General features: G+C 37.9%; 2 long non-coding RNA genes across 3 annotated transcripts in view; one reads left to right on the top strand and one right to left on the bottom strand.

Moving 5' to 3' along the window:
- The window catches only part of LOC139357548 (uncharacterized), a 49,361-nt gene that overhangs the window by 8,433 nt on the left and 19,585 nt on the right, over nucleotides 1-21,343 (bottom strand). The window lies entirely within an intron of this gene.
- LOC105485435 (uncharacterized) lies at nucleotides 249-9,796 on the top strand. The gene is made up of 3 exons (XR_989573.3): nucleotides 249-329; nucleotides 8,400-8,466; nucleotides 9,662-9,796. It is a non-coding gene; the product is annotated as an uncharacterized lncRNA (long non-coding RNA).

Genomic DNA, 21,343 nt, shown 5'->3' on the forward strand with positions numbered 1-21,343 from the left:
AGACTTGGACATGGAGAGGGTATATACCATAGAAACCATAGAAACTGGAAGGAGTTCAGTATGACTGAGGCTTAGAGGAGGGAGCACAGGGCAGAGGAGAGACTTGCAGCTGAGAAGGGCAGGAGCAAACTTCAGAAGTTTACACCCTATCCTGAAATCTTAGGAGAGCCTTTGAGACATTCTAAAGAGGAGGGCATGGTAAACTGTGTGTTCTAGAACACAGCTGATGTGACAGACAGAAGAATGGAAAAGAATCAGGGCCAGACACAAGGAGACCATATAACAGGCTCTTACAGGAGCCCAGGAGAAAGATAATGGCAGTTTACCAGGTTAGCAACTGTACAGACAGAAAGTCTTAAGTGTATTTATGACAAATATTTAAGGTAATGATGTAATCTGGCTTTGGGTTACATATGAAGGGAAAGAAAATTGAGGATCCCTGCAAAGATTTTGGTTTCTAGTCCTGGCAAGTAGACATACAGTAGTGTCATTCAGTGACAAAGAAAACAAGAATTTGCAAAATCACTAAAAAATTTTTCAAAACAAATCTCTACATAGGGAGCCAGGTTTACTCAACACCACAAGAAATGTAGTTCTACCTGGAGAGAGGTAAAAGTAAAATTTGACTTAAGTTGAGATTATAAAGGCATTTCTATGCCAATGCTAAAGCAGCTAATTGAATGACAGTGCCTGCCAGATTCTGAGCAGAAGACAGAGTAATCTGATTTCATATAGAAAGATGAGGACTCTGGAGCAAGTGTGAATGGAGGATTGAAAGAGAAAATGGCTAAAGATGAAGCAGGAGATTATTTCAATTGTCCAGGCAAGTGATCATAAGGTCATAAACTTAAGTAGCCATGATGGGATTCAAGAGGAAGAAACAATAAAGATTTAGAGGAGAGAACCAATGGGTTTTTATGATAATTACATGTGATGGGGTGAGGAAAAGAGGGGTGCTGAAGATGAGCCAGATATTCTACTTTGGGAGACTGGAGGAGTAGCAATTCCATTAATGGAAAGATATTCTTTAGACCAGGAGAAGTTACAGGAAAAACAACAAATCTGGTTTGGACATGTTGAGTGTGACATATCTGTGAGACACAGAAGATACTTAACAATGTTTGTTGTAATTATGTATCTGGAGCTTAGGGAGGAGGTTGGGTTATGAAAGTTGCAACATATATTAGAGTCAAGGGAAGGGATGATAATTGCTCATAGAGGAAGAAAAGAAGAGAAAGAAGAAACCCTGGGGGATTTAACATCTAAGACGTTGATGGGTGGAGGTAGAAATGATCAAGAAGCAAATCACCCTAAGCTCTGAAGCTGGAGATCCACTCAAAGACAAAGAGATTTCAGGGTGCTTGTCATGTATACATGCTAGAATTGAAAAGTAAGAAGCTGGGGAATGGGAGACCAGCTTGAAAACTATAGGAGCAGACCAGCCCCCAAAAAGGATAGATTTCAGCCCCAGTATATTGTAGTATTTCATAGGAGACATTTGTGCTACTAGAAACGCAAAGCCACAGAGGATTTCTTTTACATGTAGGGTTGTAGGGTATAGGATATAAATGAGAAGATGAGAGAATCTGGCAACACGTTTAACACTTATAAAGATATGAATGAGGATAAGCCTTTGACTATAATGAATAACAAAAAATATATGTCAAATTAAAGTTCTTTTCTTCACACAATCTTTTTTCTCATAAATCTGACAATTTTGATTGAAACAAACCCACTAGATTAAAAAGTGACTATTCAGTCACTAGTGGAGTCAAGAACTAACAGTAACTTTTATTAGTTGGGCGAATGGGCCAGAAAGAATGGAAAAATAACTTATAGTAATTTGGCTGTTTGACTACTCAACTGAGAACCTGTCATAAGGCATCAATTTAAGGGTGCCTGCAGCAGTGTTCAACTCCAAACAAGGTCAGTAAAAAACGACAAGTGCACAAGCAAAGAGGCTCCACCGATTCAGGCATAATACTCCCTCCATATCTATTTGGAGACTCTTGAGACGGCTCTGGTGTTTTTGTTTTACAAGTCCTGACCAGCACGTGTATGACATAATGACATGTCAGTGCCTACCAAATATCAGTGTAAAGTATTAGTTTTGAATTTACCCAGGCATCTCATTAAAATGAAAAATACACTGTAAACTTTCTAATGAACCTGAGCCTCTGTCTGGTTTGCTCATAACTCAGGAAAAGTCATAAACAGAAAGATACTTGTCTCTATCCATAGCCAGGGCCCCAACTAAGTACTGCATTGTGAAATGAGTCATTTTCCTGTAAGCAATGATTTGAAATGTGCTATAATTGCTATGCTGCCCATGTCACCCAAGGAGAAAACAAAACATCTAAGTAACATCACTATGCCTTACAAACTGTCAAACATTCATCGATGATTTCATCTCATACTGGTGATGACCCTTCAGTGGTTTCTTTTACAATAACAGACCTGCCAACTTGGTCTGAGAGAAGAGGAAACTCACAGAAAGCAGAGCATTGGGCTCATAATTAATTTTATCACTATCATCCGGGCAAAACCCAGAAGCCTATATTTTAATTGGCTTGCTAACATACTTGAAAACAATATTTCTAATGAGATTATATTTTTCCACATTCAGAAATAATGAGAGAAAAAAGCAACAGTTGTATTTTAAAATATCTTAATACTTGGTATTGGGAATTTAGGAAGCTATTATCTATTTAGCATAAGTCAACTTGACATTCCGCTGAAACTAAGATTTTGTTCTGGTTAAAAAGCACTTGGAGGCCCTGGCATGAACAGCTGGATTAACAAAATGGAATACAGGAAACATCTGCATTACTTTGCTAGGGCGGCCGTAATGAAAACCCACTAATTTGATAGCTTAAAGAAAAGACATGTATTGTCTTATAATTATGGGAGCTAGAAGCTCAAAATCAAGGTGTCATCAGAGTTGACTTTTTCTGAGGACTGGGAGGGGAGAATCTATGCCAGACCGCTGCTCTTTATTTGTGGATGGTCATCTTCTCTCTGTGTCTTTTCATATCATCTCCCCTCTATGCATGTCTAGCTCTGTGTCAGATTTCCCCTTTATATCTTTATAAAGACACAAGTCAGATTAGGGCCCTCCCTAATGGCTTATTTTAACTTGGTTACTTCTGTAAAGACCTTTATCTACAAATAAGGTCACATTCTTAGATACTGGAGGTTGGGACTCCAATGTATCTTTTTTGGGGAGAAACAATTCAATCCCTACCAATAGTTAAAATAATCCTTCTGGGAGTGCAAATGAATTGCTTTATTTCCATCCATTTACATGTTTGCTATCAACTGTCTCAGCTAACAAGATAAAACAAAGACAAATCAGAGCTACATTGTCACAAAGTTTCCTTGCTGAGAGGTTGGGTTGGTAATGCCTGTCCGGTTCATTAGAGATAGATATATCACGAGTAATTTACTTGCAGACTCCCGCCATTATTGTCTCAGTGAAACTGACTAGTGAATGTCTACATGCCTATTCATCCGATATCATTTATGACCATTATCATTCACCAAATTTTTAAATTCCAGTAGCATGGAATCCTAGAATTCTACATTTAAATGTATCTATCACTGACATTCTTAGGGATTCTAAGTATTATCTCTAGCAAAATATCTTCCTCTCTAAAGCTGAACAAAAGAATACTGCAATGTGACAAATGAAGATGAATTTGGACTTTGCATCTGAGAAAGTCTATAGAGACTTAGACTCACTCGCACTGACCTGGACTCACAGAGTTTTATTCTGTGAAAAAGCAAGAACGTTACCACGATATTACCATCATAGAGGATCAAATAGGCCATTTCCTGCCCCACTGCATCATCCTGATCAAACTCAGAAAGTGAACTCTCTTCTAAAGAAATAATTCAGTATATATAAAAAGATATTCATCTAAGAATTATTTCTAGTAGCAGAACTTTAAATGTGTGTACTCAATCATCAATAAGTAAAGATACTATTAACTATGTTATGTTTACTCTATGAATGATTCAAGTGGTAAACACAAAGATTATATAGCATCATGACCATGTGATTCTACAGCAAAATACACAATTTACAGCTCTGTTCATGCCCACAAAGTTTTCAATCAACTTTTGAGGGCCTTCCTCTTAAATTTAAGGAGAAAACAAAGGATAATCAGATAACCGAGGAAAGGTCCTAATGTAAAAGGCAGAGCACAAAACAAGGTAGGTGAGGGAAGCTACTTGGAGGTGAGAGGCTACAGAACAAGAAAACTTCCAAGTAAAACTATCACCTATATCAGTGAGATATGTAAAGTATCATACATGAAATGAGAATAAGTATTATTTAAAAATTGTTAAAGAAAAAAATCAGAGTTCAAAAAGTTTTGAAATTAAATATAAGAGAGAAGAAATAACAAATGAATGGGATAATTGGAATACTGAGAAAATCTCCAAAAATTAAAGTAAAAAGAGATAGAAAATAAGTGGGAAACATTAAAAAAATTGGACGATAGTTCAGGCAGTCCAACTGAAAAACCCAGAAAATGGAGAGGAGAATATTATTTTAAAAATCATAAAAATACCTCAGACTTGAAGGGTGATAGTTTTAAGACTCCAAAAAGCTTTTCAGGTACCCACCATAATTTTTAATGGACTTACTACAGCATATAATTATGAAATTTGGGAATGAAGAAAAAGATATAAAAATTCAAGAGAGAAAAAACATCAAGTTACATACAAAGGATCAGGAATCAGAAGGATGCTCCATTTTTCAATAAACAAAAGAAGACGGAATATAATAGAGCAATGACTTCAAATTTCAAATGATTAATTCCAACTCAGAATTCAATATCCAGCTAAATGAGCAGTTAAGTATGAGGGTCAACTCTAAAGACCTTCAGACATGCAAGGTGTCTCCAATTTGGGATTCCCCAGAAACAACTCCAAAAACAAGGACTTTAATGCAAATAGTTGATTTGGGAACTGCCAGGGAGCACTGGCAGGGGAATGGAGAATTGAGAACAGGAAGAGAAGGAGCCCAAGAAAGGATGCTTTATTGGATACGTCACCTCAATGGACAACTGGGATTCAATCCTCCTTAAGAACTGCAGGAAACAGAACACGCATCATAACTATCTTTGCCAAGGGGTGAAAAAACTGATCCATCACTGGCTGAGAGCTTCTCCTGTATATGAACCCTGAGAAACCGTCATGTGGAGTCAGAGGTGCATGTAGTGATGTCCATTAACATAGACAGAATTTTAAACAACGAAGGAATCTAAGAGGACACCAACAACATCGGCTACAGGTCTCACAACATTTACTTTCTCCTTAAGTTATTCAAGGAGCTGTTTCATGGAAATGATGTAGCAAACCAGAAAAGAATACGATACAATAAGGCCAGTAAACAGAGGATGCAATTCAAAAGACAGATAAAGAGCACCCTTGGGTTAATGGTAAATGGACATCCAAGGTAACAACCACACAGCAACCAGGTGAGATTTAAGGAGGTCAGTAAGCCCCAGGAAAGATGTCCCCAAGAACATGAAATGGATAGAGCATCTGATGTGTTTCAATGTATGGGAGCAGACTGAGACAACTGAGGGAAACATCAATGTTGAATAAATGATAAGTACAAAGAGAATTAAGAAAACAAATAAGCAAGACAATTAGTAACTCAAAGAAAAAACAAAAAGTTGTGCAAAAACAGAAAAAAAAATCATAGAATACTATATGAATAATGTAGTGTTCTGAATTTTGTATCTTGACAAAATGTCATATCTGTGCATACAGATCTACCATATTTTAAAAGTCAGATAATAGCTCCTTAATAAGAATACATTGTAATTCATGTAACAGTCTCCTAGTATAGGCATTTCAGTCATTTCCAGTTTTATTTTATTACAAATGATGCTAATATAAACATCCTTGAAATTTTCTGGAGGACATAGTAATGGAATTTGTAGGTCAAATGGTAAACACAAATAGAGTTTTGATAACTTTTTTCTAAATTCTTCTCCAAAAAAGTTTCATCCATATAAACTCTCACCAACAGTGCACAGTCCTTTTCTCCCACAATAGATATTACCAATTTGCTTTTTGTGAGGTTTTTTCTTTTTGACAATTAAAACTACAAGAGTAAAGAGGGAGAATTTCGTATTTAAAATAATTATGTCTATGTATTATTTTAATTTTGTTTCAATGCATTATTTTTAAATTGGACTTAAACAATTGATTGTTTTAATCTAATTAATTAAATCTTCATACTGTACTGGCAAAATTTTCAAAATAAATAATGTCCTAAAGACGTGAAAAAGAAAAATACGTAATTCCCATTTCTTAAATGAAGTACAGGATAATTAATAAAAATTAGTGACAATAAATGGGAAATCATATTAAATTATGTGGATGGATGCCTACTCCTTAATTTGCACAGCCTCTTAGATCTCTACTAAGACATTCTGCCACCCACAGATACAGATCTAACTGTGGCATAAGAATTTTACATACCCTCTCCTAAATTTCTAAGAATTTCTACTCTTAACTTCCTCTAGTGTTAATAATCTCCTTCATTAAGACAAGCATTGATTTATTTGCAGTGAGAATGTTTCTGACAGGGTTTGAAACTAATTATTTTGTCCTAGATACACAAAAATAGATTCTTATGTTTTACCAACTTCACAAAACCATGGACCATCCTCTACTAAATAAAACCCAAAACCTTAACTGAGTAACTTAACAGCAAAATCTTATTATCACGAAGAGTTTAAACCTTAGTCCTTTTAAACAACTATTGGCTATCAAACTAAATAATTTATGCAAAAATCACATTAATTTGGCCATTTTTTTCAAATTAACTATTTCAAATTTTTAATTGTCAAAAATCCTAACGGAAACTCTGAATTCACCAACGTCCCAGTTGTGACTTTAGAATAGTTACGGTTCCAATAATTGTTCTGAATTGTGTTCCGCTGAAAACCTCCTTAACAAAATTGAGAATATAATCTGGGCACTGTTTGCATTTGGCATGTGCAGGGAATAGAGGAGCAGAGCAACCTCTCTGCCCAGGCAGTGCATTTTGCGTAAGTTCATTATTATTATTATTATTATTATTACTTTTTTTTTTTTTTTTTTTTTTGAGACGGAGTCTCTCCCTGTCGCCCGGGCTGGAGTGCGGTGGTGCAATCTCGGCTCACTGCAAGCTCCACCTCCCGGGTTCACGTCATTCTCCTGCCTCAGCCACCCGAGTAGCTGGGACTACAGGCGCTCGCCACCTCACCCGGCTAGTTTTTTTGTATTTTTAGTAGAGATGGGGTTTCACTGTGTTAGCCAGGGTGGTCTGGATCTCCTGACCTCGTGATCCGCCCGCCTCGGCCTCCCATAGTGCTGGGATTACAGGCGTGAGCCACCGCGCCCGGCCCAGTTCATTATTAAAGGGTTGCTGATGAATAAAATGTCATAGATACACAGGAGTAAGGCAGGGAAAGAACGTAAACTGGAAACCTGGATACTGCAAAGAATCACATAGTACAGGAGGGCCAGAAGTCCTTTCCCATTCTCTATATGGTCAGACCCCTAGTTGAATATTCATTCATCCTGAGCTCCACAGGAATATAGAGAAGCTGGAAGGAGTTGGGAAGTGAACGCTGAAGATGATGAAAGGGTTGTACTAAGAAAGAAATGAACAGATTGCTAAACTTGGAAAAGGAGGGAGCTCTATTTAAAAAAGGCTTCCGAGTAATGGGACCAATTAATAGACAAAAATAGAATCTCAGCTGCTTTTCATTCCCACTGTGAACAGAATAAGAGAAAACAGGTGGAACTAAACATGAGGGTGGAGGCTGCCAACAGTTTAGCAAGTCAGGAGCAGCAGTGTGTACAGCAACCAGTTGTGATATTCCAATCCACACGATCTGTAAAGTAGGGCAATGGTAGAGGTAAATGTGGTCACTGCCACAAGAGACTAAAACGAATGAGTGCTTGAGGGAGGGAGGAAGTATTTCTAAAAGAACGAAGTGCAAGACCCCACTTCCAGACTAGCAGTCAATAACTTGTATGGCAGTCAAACGTGTAAATTAGAATAGCCCTGGAGCTGGGCAGCCTGGGTTTGAATCCTGCTCTTCCATTTGCTGGCTTGCTGTCCTTAGACAAGGCACTTAACCTATCTGTTCTTCCATTTCCTTATCTATAAAAGGGGAAAATCAGTGTTAACCTAGTGGAGTAGTAGAGAGGATTGATGAATTAAGTTACGTGTATGTGTGTGCACGTGTGTGTGTTCTCCTATATTTGTTATTATTATTCCTCAATCACCAGAGTTGTGAGTTGGAGGAATGTATTTTGGCAGAGGATTAATTAAACTTGTTTCAGTATTCTAATGTCCAGAATCCTCTATTAACCATCATTTGCAGCAAGTACCCTAAATGTGGATGCTCATGCTTACCATGACTGAGGCAGCAGACATCATGAGACCCTCAGGTATGAATCATGCAAAATGAATTCACCTTTATCCAATATTGAGAATTTAAAATTTAGTCATCTGCATGCATACAGCTGGAGGCCATTACCCTAAGGGAATTACGCAGGAACAGAAAACCAAACATCACATGTTCTCACCAGTAACCCTGGGGACTACTAGTGAGGAGAGAGTGGGAGGGGGACAACGGTTAAAAAAAAAAAACTATTGGGTACTATGCTCATTACCTGGGTGATGGGATCGTTTGTATCTCAAACCCCAACATCAGGCAATAAACACATGTAACAAACCTGCATGTGTACCCCCTGTATCTAAAACAAAATTTTAAATTTTTAATAAACAAAACTGCTAAACAAGAATGTCAAAAAAAATTAAATTAAAACTTCGTTATCTAATTATTTAAGACTAGGCAACCTATATTTATCTTATACAATAATTCTTTCTTTATAAAATACTATATTACCTAGAACATATTAATTTCCAATCACCTTACATAACAGAAACCACTTAATACATAATGCATATCACTGAATCAGTTAAACCACTAATTAATTAATTAATCAAAAACTGACTGCAGATCCAGATACCTTTGGCTAGCTAACCTGCGTGTTCCCCTTTGCTGGCTTGTGATTTGGGAAAGGTCGTTGCAAAACTTAATTTTTGATGTATTTATTTTTAAAACTACAGATAGGCACTGCTTTTTAAAAAAACACTCAATTTGGTGCCTCGCCTCTAAGCAATCATAATTTAAAATAAAAGATTATAATCAAAATTACTATATTGCGTAATTAAAGCATCTTTAAGATTCTCGTATTTAGAACTTTAAAAAGAGAAAAAAAAAAAACAAATCCCTTTTTCTGTCAGTTTGCTGTGCAATTATGTCAGTTGTTCAATCCAGACTTAAATAAATCATGTTTTACTACAAACTACTCTGTACATAGAAATGCTTTATTCTTCCCTTTCATATTATTATTTAAAGCCATTCTACTCATATGTATGAACACATATAAGATTCTCTATTACAATTTTTGTTTTTATAATTACATGAAAGAATAAGTTTAATAAAAGTGTCATACTATGATACAGCAAAAATGTTGCATAATTAGAAGTAATTTCTGTAGACAGATTATTTTAATAAGAGCTATTGTATCCAGGGTTTTTATTTTTAGGCAAAACAACCCTTTATGTTTTTTTCAGCTTTATTGAGGTATAACTGATGCACCAAAAACAAAATCTGTACATAATTTACAGAGTTTGATGAGCTTGGACATACACATATCCTCTTGATACCATCACCATAATCAGGGTAATAAATATATTCTTTACTTCCAAAAGGTTCCTTGTGTCCTTTGGCTATATTTTGGTTTTGTTTTATGTTTGTCTGTTTGCCTGTTTGTAAGAACACTTAACACAAGCTCTAACCTCTTAACAAAATTTTAAGTACATAGCACTGTATTATTAACAATATGCACTGTGTTGTACCGCAGATGTCTAGAACTTAATCATCTTATACAAATATAACTTTACACCCATTGAGCCCCTGGAAACCATTACTCTAGTATCAGCTTTTGTGAGCTTGACTATTTTAGATATCTCATATAAAATGGGATCATGCAGTATTTGTCCTTTTGTGACAGGATTATTTCACTTATCACAATGTTGTCCAGTTCCATCTACATTGCCATAAATGGATTTCTCTCTTTTTTAAAACTGGTTAATATTCCACTGTATATACTCACTGCATTTTCTGTACTCATATGTCAGTGAGTATTTGGGTAGTGTCCATATCTCGGCTACTATGAATAGTGCTACAATGAACATAGGGGTGTTGATATCTCTGCAAGAACCTAGTTTCAGTTTGCTTGGATCTATAGCCAGGAGTAGGATTGCTGGATATTGGTTTCTGTGTTTGAACAAAGTGGTGGAGCTGAGCTGCTTCAGTGACAGATGATGCCTTGTGGATGAAGGGGACTAGGTTTGTGTGTGTGTGAGCTCCCATCTCTTCTTGAACAACATATATCAATAGAGAAGCCAGGAGGTGTTCTATTTACACACCCTGAATCATGTAATTTCTGAATATGAGCATTTTAAACATAGAGATGAACATAACTTTCAATAATGCTTTCACTCAGTGCTCTCAGATCAGTGAGATTGTGATGTATTTCTACATTTGGAATGAACTTCTTCACAGAGCTTAACACATACTTTTTAAAAATACAGCATGATATAATAAGTAAGGCCAACTAAACAGCTGATGAAAAAGGATTTGCAACATATAAACTGGACAAAAGATTGGTATGCTCAATGTACTCAGAACTCCTACAAATGTAAGAAGATAAGCAATACAATAGAAAAATGTATAAATGATATTGTGATATTTTGTATAAGAATAAATGCACAGCCAGGTGTGGTGGCTCACACCTGTAATCCCAGCACTTTGGGAGGCCAAGGCGGGCGGATCACGAGGTCAGGAGATTGAGACCATCCTGGCCAACATGGTGAAACCCCGTCTCTACTAAAAAAAACACAAAAAATTAGCCAGGCGAGGTGGCGGGCGCCTGTAGTCCCAGCTACTCCGGAGGCTGAGGCAGGAGAATGGCGTGAACCCGGGAGGCGGAGCTTGCAGTGAGCTGAGATTTGACCACTGCACTCCAGCCTGGGTGACAGAGCGAGATTCCGTCTCAAAAAAAAAAAAAAAAAAAAAATTAGTTGGGTGTGATGGCCGTGTACCTGTAATCCCAGCTACTCAGAAGGCTGAGGCAGGAGAATCACTTGAACGGGGGAGGCAGAGATTGCAGTAAGCTAAGATCACGCCACTGCACTTCAGCCTGATGACAGAGCAAGACTCCGTCTCAAAAAAAAAAAAAAAAAAAAAGAATAAATGCATATAATAAAATATAAAGTTATGAAAAAGATAGTCAGTCTCACTGGTGGTCATTAGAATGCAAATTTAAACAGTAAGATATTTTTCAAATATCAGATCCATTTTTTTAAATTTGCTTTAATAACCAGTACTGGTGACAATACAGAAAACTCAACACTCAAGAACTGCTGATGAGATGAATGTGATCAACTACAAGAAACTTTTTGAGAAGTGTACCAACAATACTTACAGAAGTTCTAAGAAGACAAATATCTATCCCATCAAACTACTTGAGGAAAATATGAGCTTATGGCAGACATTGGTTGTCTCAAGCTCCTAGTAATTGTCTCCCCTTTTAATAACTGCTCGGCAATTATCCTTGGGTAATTACACTTTCATACTTTCAATCCAAATGTGTTGGTAAGGGTGGCCTCATGCTCCAGAGTCCAGAGGGGAGTATGTGGCCTAAACTTGGCCAATAGAGTGTTGATGCCCTGGTACGGTGACTGGTTCAGGGATGGGCAACCAGGCCAGCGAAAATCCCACCCAGTATCTCAGAAAAAAAACAACTGGGAAAGAACAGCTTTCTTAACACTGTAGAATGAGATTTAAGACTGGAACTGATGATGGCTATTTTGTCCAAGAGGAAAGACTGCTTGAGAACTAAGCTTACAGAGAAAAATGCTGAACCAAGAATCAAATGTAGACAGTCTCCTGAGAACATTATTTCTGTTTCTGAATCTGGCAGTATCTGAAACTTACATTCCTCTTGGCTTTTCAACTACCTGAACCAACAGAGTTGAATCAATGATGCATATACATTATATGGAATATTATGCAACTTTTTAAAAACAATGAGACAGAGCTACATATATTGAAAGGATGGTGAAGTTTTTCTCTAAAATGTCTCTGATGCAATTACTTAACTCTCTGCCTTTGTAATGTGAAAACAGTCATAGACAATACATTCAGCATGGCCAGAGTCAGCCCATGAACCATGGTTTGCCTATCCATGGTACATCATTAAATGAAAAATGATGCCATTTTTATGAAGGAAATTGCTTAAAGAATGAGTTTTATATATATATCCATATATTAAAAGTATAATGAAAACATTGGAATAACATATAGCATTGCTGATTACCTCAGGTGGGGTGGTTTTGAGAGGTGAAGCCAGCTGGATTTCCTGGGTCAAGTGGGGACTTGAAGAACTTTCTGTCTAGCTAGAGGATTATAAATGAACCAATCAGCACTCTGTAAAAACGCACCAATCAGCGCTCTGTCTAGCTAAAGCTTTATAAATGCACCAATCAGCACTCTGTAAAAATGCACAAATCAGTGCTCTGTGTCTAGCTAAAGGTTTGTAAATGCACCAATCAGCACTCTGTAAAAACAGACCAATCAGCACTCTGTAAAATGGACCAATCAGCAGGATGTGGGTGGGGACAAATAAGGGAATAAAATCTGGCCACCCAAGCCAGCAGTGGCAACCTGCTAGGGTCCCCTTCCACTCTGTGGCAGCCTTGTTCTTTGGCTTTTCACAATAAATCTTGGTGCTGCTCACTCTTTGGGTCCGCACTACCTTTATGAGCTGTAACACTCACTGCAAAGGTCTGCAGCATCACTCCTGAAGTCAGTGAGACCATGAACCCACCGGAAGAGAGAAACTCCAGACACATCTGAACATCTGAGAGAACAAACTCTGGACACACCATCTTTAGGAGCTGTAACACTCACCCTGAGGGCCTGCAGTTTCATTCTTGAAGTCAGCGAGACCAAGAATCCACCAGAAGGAACCAATTCCAGACAGTTTTAGAGGAAGACTAAAGAGATATTTTTAATTTTTAATCTTTTTTTCAATATTTCTGTGTTATTTGAGTTATTAAAATGAACATGCGTTACTTTTTTATTTAAAAATATCTAATAACCTTAAAAAAGGGAGATGCATTTTTTTAATGCAGTCCCTAAATTTAAAAAAAAAAATTGCATTATAACCAGGCCAGAATTTGGGGGAATCATGAATATTCAACCTGTCCTGATCTTTTAGCACCTGCAGGCCACACTCAGTTTCGCAGACCTATTTTATAGAGAAGGCCTAACGAGGTATTGCACCTTACTAAAGGTTACAGAGCTAATTAGTGGTAAATCCTCGTCTAGAAATAAGGCCTCCCGTTTCCTAATCCGGTCTTTTTTCAGCATATATTACAGGTCCATAGATGTTCTTTCCCTTCCTCATTTGAGAATTAACTCATAGAAAATAGATGCCTCTCCAAACACATCATCATGAATATGTTTATAGCATCCAGCTCCAAGCAGCTCTGCCTTCAAAGATTTTTACACCACAGTCAGATTTTCTCTTCCGTAAATTGTTAGCACTATTTTTAGGAGTCCTTTTCTCTGGCAGATCCAGGCATTCTCGCATTTGAGCCCTGTCATCTCTTCAGTGTGTATTTAGTAGTTTCAGCACTCTGCTCACTGTTTGCATATCATGACACCAGACAGAGTTCAGCAATACAGAACGTCTTATCCATTTCCTCTTAATCCATTTTATATTCATCCTAAGCCCATCAGAGCAGGAGATGGAATGAGAGTTTTATAATTACCTTTTGCAAACAGAACATTAAATTATTATACAGTAGAATCCTCTAGTTTCTTGGACATAAGACGGCCTTTACTTGCCAGTGAACAGATCTGCCTGTCTCTATAAGTACACATATGTACTTTGGAAATCAGCCCTGTTAGCTTGAAGTTATTGATCAATTTTGGTAGATTACTGCAATAGATTCTTAAAGTGCTTTAAGATTAAGAGATGTGCTTGGCTTTCTTCTGTCATGTATCTCAAAGGAAAACCATGAGATGAGACACACAATGAAAAACAGCAGGTAATACCATATGAGACTCCTTATTAAAAACATAAAGTGCTTTTCACTCCTGCTTTTATTAAGTCTACTTTTCAAGCTAAATGGGGGGTTAGGTGAGACGATTATAATACAAGTCACATATAACTATTTCATTATCCATGTCCTACAGCAAGATAGCCCCCAGAATGCCTTTGAAAGCTCCAGAGTGATGGCAGCAGGTTGAATATAATGAACAATGTTACAAATGGGAACATGAGATGGCAGGTCTGGTGGGGACGGAGTCTCCTAGAAACTGTAAGGCTGTAATTACTGAACACTGCCTCGGTTTCAGTTGACTTTGAACACTGGTAACCATCTTTGGCGGATTATATTTTTCTCAGCTAGTTAAAATGAAGCCAGTCAGAGAACCTGAAATTTATAAGGCATAATACATAGGCAAAGGCATTGTCTGCTTTTATTACTCTAATTTTTGTCTGGTTTCCAAGCTCATTCCACTATGCACTGTGCAACTGAATTAAAATTGGGTTAAGAAATAGATTTATATTATTATGTCTGAAGGCTGAATGGCTAGAAGTTATATTTTTAAAAAGAATTGAACAGCCTTATTTTTTGGTGGGGGAAAAGAGGCAGACATGGGATTCCAGCTTTATGTTTCAGCACTTTTTCTTAGTATATTATTTGAAATAATCACTAAATTAAGAACAGAATGAAGGAAAGTGAATGAAGAGAGAATGAGCGGGAAAAGGAAAAAAGTACAAATGCTAGTTACGATGAAACATTGTAACTGAAACCAGCAAAACCAGTTCCATCGATTTGGTTCGCCTTACACATTTAACCCAAAACAACAATAAAATGAAAATTGCTGACAATGCTCACTTTAATTTAGTTTGATTTCTAGTCCGAATTTTAGGGAGCAAGAGAGTTAGTATAAACTTATTAAAGACCTTGAGTAAACTCTGGTAGCTGACCTGCTGCATGGATGAGCCAGAATCCAGCTGAGCATATGCCTGTTTTCTTGTCTGGAGCTACCTGAATAAAATTCAATTCAGTCCAATTCAGAGAACACAGCACAAGCAGGGCTAAGCCCAGCAGGGCAGACACAGGCCCAGTGGTAAATCACGAAACAACCTCTATCCTTACTACCCATTCTTTGTTCCCTCTTTGCCTGGTAACACAGGGAATCTGGTTAAAGGGAACATCGTGGACACATCGACAGAAAAAGGAAGGAGAGCCATGTCACAAAAGCACAACTTGAGGGGGATGTATGGGAGAGGTCAGGATGCCACTGCCCAGCAGTCAGCCTCTGGCCACTGGCTCTGTGCTGGACCCATGAGCAGTACGGTAGCTGTGAGCTGAAAGAAAAATCACTGCCTCCATTTACCATCTTGGTTTTGGCATCCCCTGAGGGTGTCACCCCACCTGCCACAAATCCTGAGGTTCAAAGCCAGTCTTAATGTGCCATGCCCCTGTGATGCATTCTGCCTCTGTTAGCTGCAATGACAGCTCTCCTGCCTCACATCCATGCAGAAGCAGAAGGCAAGTGATCGTGGGAGTGCCAGACTATTTGGGGCTCTCTCTTACCTGGTTTCACGGAGGGTGTTGGCGCCCAGATGACCCCAGCCCACCCCAGAGATCCCCTGTAAACAGTCTCCATGCAGGCCTACAGCTTCCTTCATTCCTAGCTGAGGGTGTCCTCAGGCTGAGGCAGCAAGCTCAGTCTGGACTCAGGGCAGGCTGGACCACCCAAGAGTGACTTCCAGCAAATGAGGGGCAGGAGTCAGTGGATAACCATGCCAGCTTCCTCGGCCCTCAGGGGAGCTCTGAAGTTTGCACTACACGGTGTCTCAAGAGGTCCACGTGCAGTTGAGCCCTAGTTTCCCACAACCCTTTGTTGACTTTTCTCTCTTGCCTCATGATGTGTCCTGGGATTATCTCCTAAATAAACTACCTCACTCAAACCATTGTCTCCAGATCTGCTTTCAGAGGAATGCCCTCTAAGAGCCTTGGCATTACAGCTATGACCAACCAGACCAGAGCTGCTCCTGGTGCTACCTGGTTCTGTCTCTCGAGACACTCATACTAAAAACAAGACACTCAGAATAAAAACAAGTCCAGTTTGTCTTCCATATGGTATCTAAAGGTGGTTATGGATGCCCCTCCCCAGGACAAAGCCCTCTTGACTCTAAATGTTCTCAGTTTTTTTATGGTTATCCGGTTCTATAATTTCTAGACCCACTGTCATCCTACTTGTGATCCTCTGGCTGGATTCCATTTTGTTAACCCTCCTTTTAAATGCCCTGTCGCTTCACACTCAATTTGACTCTCTAGCACATCTGCCCCTTAAGGCTCCATGTGATGGTCATCCCCACACAACTCTAAGGAGGATGACAGTCCACAAAGGTCCTGACATTACCTTTTTTCAGATTAGTCACAAATATCCACCTGACATTTGTTACAATCATCTGTAAGAAATCCTAGGGACACCGTCTCTTAAATTTTTCAAACAACCATTAGAATGTAACTTCTGAGTACTCTGAATTAGAGGTTCTAATTCTCATGGGAGCCTTGAACTTCTTTAAGAGTGTAATGAAAGCTGTGTACTCTGCCAAAAATAAAATACATATATGTGCATCCACAATTGTATATGAGATTTGGATGGATTTAGAGATCTTCTGAAGTCCATCTCTGGACCAAGGCTTAGAGGCCACATTTTCATCTAAACTCTTCCCAAAGCATCCCTCTGCTCAACCCAGAGCATATTGATTCCATCACTCTTAAGTTCCATTACTCTCCAGGCACAGAACTAAATTCATGACTGTCATACAATTGGGACATGGAGAGACAATTTTATTTGCTCTAAGAGAAGATTCTGCTTGTTGACTGTGTGACGAAAGCCTAGATCTTTTTGGTAGAAAATGCTGAACAAAGTCACTCCCTCCTGTTTTTTGTTTCATGCTATGCAACAATAACCCCCATACGTAAAATGTCCTGCTACATAAAGTGACCTTCCCACAGCACCTCAAGGTGTTTGAATTTTCCTGAAAATTTTCCAAAATTCCAGTTGGAATATGGGAGGTTTTTATTATGGACAGTTGGGTGAGCAGAAAAAGCTCTCTCTCTAGACAAGATCATTCATCTGGAATGAAAGCTTATCAAGTCTGTGGCTACTGTGCCATTTCTTTTACAGAACAAAGAAACCAGCTGATTTCAATCTCCAGTACCTAGATGGGATATTAAAATAAGTTGAATGACGAAGGAGGTTGAAAACTATTTTGGACCTTGGTGAAGCATGTGTGCTATGCACGAGTGCATAATGTTTTAGCAACCTACATGCATAGTTGCTTATACACTTAGACTGGAGGAGACAGAGAAGCTATGATTATTGTTAATGGCTTTGCTTGGCTTTTTTTTAATTTGCAGAACATTTTAAAAGCACATGTGTAATGCACATTCTTTCTTTTTTAATATTTATTAAATGCCTATTTGTTCACTGTGAGGTATGCAGACATAAATTAATCTGTGATAATGATAATTTTTATATTATCATAGGGGAGATGAGACTCTAAAGCAGTACAATTGCTTCAAATCAAATGCTATAGGTATTTCTAGACTCTTTCCCATGAGATTTACCTCATAAATTTGAAAAGTAGATATTATTCTATGTGTGATCTACGAATACATTGTTTCAAATTCCTTTTCTGATCAATCAAAAGCTATGTTTTTTTCAAACAGTTAATTTAGGGAACAAAGCAATAAATAAAAATAAAAGGTATGTCTTCTCTAATGTTAGTGAAATACCACCTACATGTCCTAATGAAGCTAACATTCCTCAGCTAAATAAACAAAAATTTGAAAATAAGTACAATCTACATATTTAATACTTATCTATTAGCATGAGCTGAAAATATATGGGAACTAAGATCTATAACTAGTCACGTTCATGGAAGGTACAGTGTTTGCCAAATTCATTTCTAATGATACTTTGTTGAATACAACAAAATTGCAGCAAAACCCCATGTAAACAGACCTCACAGAAACAGAATTTGTATACAGTGTGATTGATTCCTTCCTTCTATCTAATCATGTTTTCAGATCTGGTGGGGTTAAAGGTTTTATATGGGAGGTAAGGCATGAAGTGAAATGTAAAGGGAAAGGCAAACTTGGTGGAAGCAGCAAAAAATACGAAAGAAAACTCTCCTTGGGAGGTACAGGGGAAAGGAGTGGGTCCCTGGTCTCCAGAGTTTTCCTGGCTCCGTTTCCCCAAAATAAGGCCAACGAAGTGGGAACAAATTAACCAGGAGATTCATGGAATTGCTGCTGCTGCCCTAGAATTCCCAGCCTTCCCTGGGAAGCTGGATCAATGTCAGTGGCACTTAAATCAGAAAGGATAACGAACACCAGGTGGCATGACACTGCAACTGGGATGGAGGCTGACTGGGATCCTCAGACAAACCCCAGAACTATGGCAGCTAGCTGAATAGGCTCGCCCCCACCCCATTCCATCAACCTCGTAAAATTGTGAGTTTGCCTTTTATAGGATTGGATATTTTGGACCCCACTTATCCGGTTTTGGCAGGGGTTCACTGGGTGAAATATCTTCTAGGTCATCATTTTTATCCGAAAACAAATTTATGGAAAGGTCAGCTATAGTTTGAAGGAATGATGAACAACACAAACAGAAATTGAAATCTACAATATTTTATGGAAGCAATTTGGAGGCAAGAAACAGTATTGAATGAGAAGTGTACAAATATGAAAGTTTTCTCAGTATATTTTTGTTCAGGTTTTTAAACCAAATCTAAGCACTTCATAAGTTTACCATTTTAAGCTCAAAGTAATTAAGAAGCAACCACTGTCTAAAAACATAGCTTTTTTTTTTTTTTTAAAAAAAAAAAAAAGGCATTAGAATTGTGGGTCAACTTTAATTCAACAAAACCGAAATCCCAGATGTCCAAAAGAGATTGTGCTCCGGAGATGTACACACAATCAAGCCAGAATTCATATGATCATGAAATGTGACTTCCTGACCTTTGAAATTTCAAAGCACATATTTTGCCTTAGTGATATAACTAGTTAATTCAAAAAATATTTAGGTAGCAGCAATCAAGCTATTTAACAATTTCAGGAATTTTCATATGAAGATTTTTATAAAGTGAATGAAAATAAAAGATCATCACTCATGTGAATCCCACTTTGCCTACTGACTGTGTGGCACTTCATGTAAATTGCTTCTCTGTCTCCCTCTTTCTCTCTCTCTCTCCCACACACACACACACACACACACACACACACACACACACACACGCACATATGCACACAACAATGATGGCTTGCTGCAATAGGCAAAGAAACAAAACAATATCCCAGAGTAGATATGGAAGGTGACTGGAGTTCTTTATAAAGTATTACCTCTGGTTTATTTTTTTAAAACTCTTCTGTTATCAAACAATGGAGCCTCAGGGGTATAAAGAAGGACTCTGCTAATGCACAATGAAGGATTCTGCTAAAGTACTAATGAGCACTTTTGACATCGTTAATAAAGACAGCAACATTTTAAAGAATAGAAACATTTCTTATTAGTGTTTAAAATGAGTGTTTTGGGCAACAGAAACATGTGTACCTCCTCGCCAGTTTCCATGGTTCTTGTGACTATGTCACTCAGTCAAAAGCACTGCAAGAAGTATGTGACCACCCTTTTTGCACCATATGGTATACTGCAGTTCTGGGGAAGGGGAGTTAATTGGCTATATCTGAGCAGTCACAAGATTTATAGGTTTGATTATCCAAAATAGATGCTTTTACCCTGATATATGTGGAGTTTTTGCTGTTGTATTAATAATAATAAAAGCATGCCAAATGAATGAAAAAGCATCATTATAAAAGGGATTTGTGTGTGCAATGAAACAGCATGGGTGCCTCGTGGCTTCCACAATGAAGATGTAACTATTTTCATATACAAGTTATTAGCTCAAGTTGTTCTTTATTATACTATAACTTTGCTCCTATAGCAACACGGTTGTAGCAGAAAAATAATTATGCCTGGGTGTGTCGTGCCAGATGTTTTTAAAGCAAAGGTGGCAGTTTAATTCTAAGCTAGTTTAAATGGTAGATATAAGAAGTACCAGAAAAAATACAAATAAAGGTGTTACAGAAAAAGTAAGGTGAACTTAATTAGGAGCATATATTCCTAGATACCTTTTTTCTAGACCAGCACTACCCAATAAAAATATACACGAGCATATACGTAATTTTTAATTTTCTCATAGCCACATTTTTTAAAAGTAAAAAGAAATGAGCTTAATTTTACCAATACATTTTAACCCAATGTATCCAAAATATTATTTCAACGTGAAACTACTATAAAAATGTATGATGGGTTATTTTACATTTTTTTCTCTTGGGTTTTTTATAATCTGCTGTATAATTTACACTTACAGCACATCTCAATTAAGAGAGCTAAATTTCAAATCTTGATAACCACATAGGGCTGGTTCGTGGCTCCCATAATGAACAGCCCTGTTCTAGACTTTTCTCTTATCTGCATTTAGTACTATTGCTAATCTCTCCCATCTAGTTTATAATAATACTCAGAGAAAATGACCCTGGGAAGGCTCTCCAGAATCATTAATCACTCTGAAACATCTGCATGCGTACTTTTCACAGAGGGCAGCTGAGTCCTCTCTTTTAATCAAGATGATCACAGTTCTAAGTTCAACCCAGAAAATATTTTTTTAAAAACTTCTTTAAAAATCCTGAAGTCCAAAAATTGTCCCTCAATTATGTTGTCTCCCTATAGAAATGAAAAATAGCCAGAGACAGGAGGTGGCAAGCCTGTAAGTGGTATAATCCACATTCTTGTGTAGCTGTGGGAGTTGAAGGGATGGAGGTTGCATGCGCTTATAGTGAAATTAAAGGGAATCGTGTATGGAAAGCATGAGGGCCTGCAATGTTTTCCTGGCAGGGAATTACCAAAAAAGAAAAGACTCTGTCTTTGCCCTCAAGCTCTAGGTCCACCTGGATCCAGGGTAACAGGACAGAAGCCATGACATGAGAAGAACCAGACAGAACCCAAGAAGTGGAGGAAATGGGTTAAATTACAGGATGGTTCTGAGTGTGGATTTGTGTGGTGTAGTCAGCCACCCCTCCCCATTCTTA

Source organism: Macaca nemestrina, chromosome 1, assembly GCF_043159975.1.
Source record: "Macaca nemestrina isolate mMacNem1 chromosome 1, mMacNem.hap1, whole genome shotgun sequence".
Lineage (NCBI taxonomy): Eukaryota > Metazoa > Chordata > Mammalia > Primates > Cercopithecidae > Macaca > Macaca nemestrina.